The sequence below is a fragment of the Chrysochloris asiatica genome, unplaced genomic scaffold (genome assembly GCF_000296735.1).
Source record: "Chrysochloris asiatica unplaced genomic scaffold, ChrAsi1.0 scaffold00079, whole genome shotgun sequence".
In the NCBI taxonomy this organism is placed as follows: domain Eukaryota; kingdom Metazoa; phylum Chordata; class Mammalia; order Afrosoricida; family Chrysochloridae; genus Chrysochloris; species Chrysochloris asiatica.
Window position 1 is genome coordinate 12550335 of NW_006408597.1, and position 4878 is coordinate 12555212.

General features: G+C 39.7%; 1 pseudogene; it reads left to right on the plus strand.

Moving 5' to 3' along the window:
* LOC102814714 overlaps positions 1-4586 on the plus strand; it is a 23703-nt pseudogene extending 19117 nt beyond the window's left edge.
* The last annotated feature ends 292 nt before the right edge of the window (positions 4587-4878 follow it).

Here is a 4878-nt window from a genome sequence, read left to right on the forward strand (position 1 = left end):
CAAAATGGCGGCTCCTGGAACAGCTGAGCATCCTGAACCAGGAAGCAATGGATTTCTTGCTTCTGCCACAAACTTCCCAGCTGTAAGTCTTCCAACCTTCTAAATATTCCTTTATATGTAGTTCAGAGTACTGGGACCATCCCCTGAGCCTTCTTGGTCCTGTATTCTGTCTTGTTCCCGGCAGAGTTCGTCACTGCATTTCCACCTGATCCACCACCTTTTTCCGGAACTATTGTGTATTTTTTAAGACTTGTTTGCCAGCACCCCAATATGAAGACATCACTTCTTCTGTCTTTCTTTTTCATTGCCCAGCTTTTGCATGCATATGAAACAATTAAAAAGACCATGAATTAGGAAAAGTCACCTTAGTCATCAGAGTGATATTTCTGCTTTAAAAAATTCTTAAAGAGGTTTTTTGTAGCATATTTGCCCAAAGAAATGCATTGCTTGATTTTGTGACTGTTTAGTACACTTAACCCCAAACAAGCTCATTGCCATTAAGTTGACTCCAATTCATAAGGACCCTATAGGACAAAGTAGAGCTGCTCCATAGGGGTTCAAAGGCTGTAATCTTCATGGAAATGGACTGGCACATATCTCTCCCTAGAAGCACTAGTTGGGTTGAACTACTGACCTTTCTGTTAGAAGCTAAATACTTAACAACTGCACTCTTAGCACATTTGTTTTAGTTAAGTGACATCAAGTCAGTTCTGACCCATAGCAACCCTGTATAGGGTTTCCAAGGAGTGGCTGGTGAGTTGCAGTCCAAATGACTTTGCAGCCAGTGCATTTAATCCATAGCACCACACCAGCACATTTAACACATGTAAAAACTGGGGTCTACAGTGCCTAAGATAAGGGTGGATTCTCTGCTGGGCCATAGTTGGCTTTTGGAATCTGCTTGTCCCATTTAGGGCATATAGCAATGATAACAATTATTATTATTACTATGCTGTTGTTGTTGTATGCCATGGTTGAGACTCATAGAGACCCTCTGAGTCAGGTTTCCTAGGCTATAATGTTTACAGGGAGTAACCCTAGTGGCACAGTGGCTAAGAACTTGGCTGCTACCTGAAAGGTTAGAGGTTCAAATCCACCAACTGCTCTATGGGAGAAAGACGTGACAATCTTCTTCCAGAAAGATTACAGACTTGGAAACCTTATGGGGCAGTTCTACTCTGTCCTATATGGTGGTTATAACTCAGAATTGACTAGAGAGCAAAGGGTTTGCTGGTTTAATCTTTATAGGAGCAGATTACCAGATCTTCCTCCTGGGGAGCTGTTTGGTGGGTTCGGATCACTGAGCTTTCAGTTAACAGATAAGCACTTAACTGTTGTACCACCAGGGCTTCTTATGGCTGTACCAAACCAAATCTTCTAGTACCAGGCACTCTGCTAAACACTGTATTTTCTTATCTGAACCTTCTGTTTTTCTTTTCCATTGTCTAGCTTTTGCATACATATGAAACAACTTTATCCATTCCTGGTTGGCTATGGGGTATGAAAGTCAAGGTTTCTGGCTGGCTGGTGGCAGCAGAATCTGTGTTCCAGTCAGGGACATAGAGGTATAAACTGAGTAACAGTTCTAGTGGAAAAGAAAATGAGTTGGATTTGGAATGACTTTCTTACTGATGATTACTCTAAGTTGAAGAACCTAGTGAAGAACAGAGTACCAAATAAGAGCCCCATGGCAATTTCTGGAAGAGGGTCAGAATGCTGAATCTTTCCATCAACTTTCAGCCAGGGACATTGGGTCAGCCTGAGTCTCCCTACTTAGCACTCCTAACTGGCGATACCAAACTCACATGACTTGTTTTCTAAATATCTTCTGGGTACTAGGCAAACTGAATGTGTAAACTGGTAACAGGATCAGAAAAGAAAAATAATCATGTAGTTTTGGAAATATCTCATGCATGTTTTTCTTGTTGTATGCTGTTGAGTTGGCTCTGACTCATAGCAACCTGTATAAGGTTTCTGAGGCTATAAATCAGAACAAGAGTAGAAAAGCCTCATCCTTCTCCCATGAAGTGGCTGGTGGATTCAAACTGCTGATCTTGTAATTAGCAGTCCACTTCATAACCTTTTATGTCACCAACACTCTTTACCTCATATATAAGCTAAGAAAAAAAGATGCAAATTTGACTCATAACTTTGAGTCTGTGTTTCTTACCCTGCTTAGTCTCTACCCTTGGCTTGTTTTTATTTTATTTTTTTCAGGCATAGAGATGAATTATTTTTCCCTACAGGGTTTAGACCAGAAGTGAGGTTAAAAATGTTTAACTTTCTGTTCAAAGGAAAGTCAGCAGTTATCAGGATTAAAAAAGTAGGGATGAAAGAAGAACAGCCTGGTAATTTACTTTTAACATTGAGTCACTGGAAATCCTATGGATCACAATGGTCTGATCCCATTGGCTCATGAGGTCACCAGGAGTCAAAAGTGACTCCCAGCAGCCTAATGACAACTATGCAGTTCGAGGAGATATGTACAACATGATGCTAATGTGAAAACAGAACACAGTGAATGTTACATTTCTACATACAGGGAAAACCCAAGGAAAGACTAGCGGGAAACAGATGAAAATATCAAGAATGCTTATCTTTGGGAAGATAGATTATTCATATCGGAGAAAACTTCCTCCATGGTTTTGTTTAGAACCAATTTATGAATATGGGTCCTTTGGCCCTGTACAATTTGAGAAGCAGTATCTGTTGTAGAGTAGAAGCTACAAGTCTCTGAAAACAATTTTTTGAGCAAGATATCTTGTTGAGATTTGATTATGAAGAAATTACGACTTGTGTTAAAGAAGAAACTATGAAAGTGCAACTATTGGTCTCTCCCCCACTGGAGCAAAGAAGAATGAAGAAATTCAGAGACATACTGAAAAAGTTAGTCCAACAGTGTAAGTGGCCATGTGAACCTCAGCCTTCATGACCCTGAGCTAAGAAGAACTAGATGGTGCCCAGTTACCACTACCAATGCTCTGAAAGGGATCACATTAGAAAGTCCTGAATAGAGTGGGAGAAAATGTGGACCAGACTCAAAATTATAAAAAAGATCACATAGAGACTGATGGAACCACTGAGATTAGGGCCTTTTGTCACTCTTCATGCTTGGAAGTAAACTCACCACTGCTTTGGGGATTTCTCTGGGTTTTCTGCTCCATTGGTCTTGTATAAGCCTATACAAGAGAAATAACACTAGGGAGATACCCACTTGGAATAATCAAACATTTGAGATTAAAAGGATAGTTCAGAAGGCAGAAAGGGTTATGAAAGAAGGAGGAATAGTAACAGTAAACACAGGGAGGAAGTAGTACTGTTACAATGTGGGGATTGCAATCAATGATGTGCAACAAAATGAGTATGAATTCTTGAATGGAAGACAGATTTGATTAAACATTTAACCAATTCACAATTTAAAAAAATAAGAAAAGAATAAGAAGCAACTTCAGTGTGGAAAAAGATGCTAAGCACTCCAGGAAGATAAAAAATTAAATTTGACAAGGAAAAAATGCAAGGTATGTCATGTCATCAGCAAGGTAAAATCCCAAAATTTTGAACAGAGCAAGACCGTCTTAGACACTAGTTTCCCAGTAAAGAACATCCAAAGGACATGTGGCACCAAGAACTCTTAAAACAGCTAAACTCCCAGCCCAAGATTCTATTGACATTAGACGAACCTTCTGAACATCCTTCTTGACCCACCTGGGAGTAGGGCAGCTATCACTGTACAAAATTCTGAAGACCTACTCACTTTTAGATCCGGACGTGAGGTATTGCCAAGGTCTCTGCTTCATGGCAGGCATTTTGCTGCTTTGTATGAGTGAGGAGGAGAGATTTTAAATGTTCAGTGACATGAAAAAAGATTGTGGAAAACTGATTTGCTCTGTAAACCTCCACCCAATTCACAACAAAATGTTTACAAAATTTTTATAAAGCAAAAACTTAAAAAATAATATCAACTGCTCAAGTTTGTCATATTTAACATGAGACTGTGGGAACAGATTTGGCTTGCTGGACATAGTTGTTATAGACCTAGAAGTATTCAACTTTTGAGACAATTTCATGATTACCACAGAGGCCTCTACAATAACCTGGAAGAACATGAGATTATCCTCTGCCTCTGAGCTGACCCCTGATTTCTTATCATGCTTACCTTCCAATTTCCACTGGTACTTGTAGCCAGAATCTTTGATATACTCTTTCTTCATGGATCAGGAATTATATGTAAAGTTACATTAAGGCTGTTGGGAAGCCCTAAGCCCTTGATTCTGCAGCATAAAAGCCCAGAAACCATAGTTGACTTTATAAAAAAACACACTACACAAACCTGGGTTTTGTACAAATGGAAAAGATCACCAATCAGGTGTTTAAGATGGACATCTCTAAATAGTTATAAGCCTTTGAAGTTGAGTGCCACATGACTTTAAGAAGAGCTTATAGATTCTTCTACCCTCAGTAATAACTAAAGCATGGATAAATTAGAGTAAACCAACAGCTTAGACAAACAAAATCTTTACCTCCTCGAACAATTGCAGATGGTAAATGGTAGGATCCAAAGCCTTGCAGAAGCTTCTGATCAGTGAAAGTGGAGACCCTGATTAGAGCTGGAGAAGTCTGCTCTGCTGAAGACAGTGGAGGAGCTGTGGGGGTTGATAACAGAACTGAGCTACCATTGAGCTGATCCTTGCTCAACCTGAACCTGCTCTGATGGGTTGAGTGTCTCTCCAGAGCAATCTGCCCCGTTCACGAAAGACGACACTGACATCAATGAAGATAGAAAGGAAATACTGGTGGGACTTTCTTCTTCAGACAGGAAATGTTTTTTTTTCAGCATGCAGTTCTTCTAAAATTTGTGATTCAAAGATGTCATTTTTT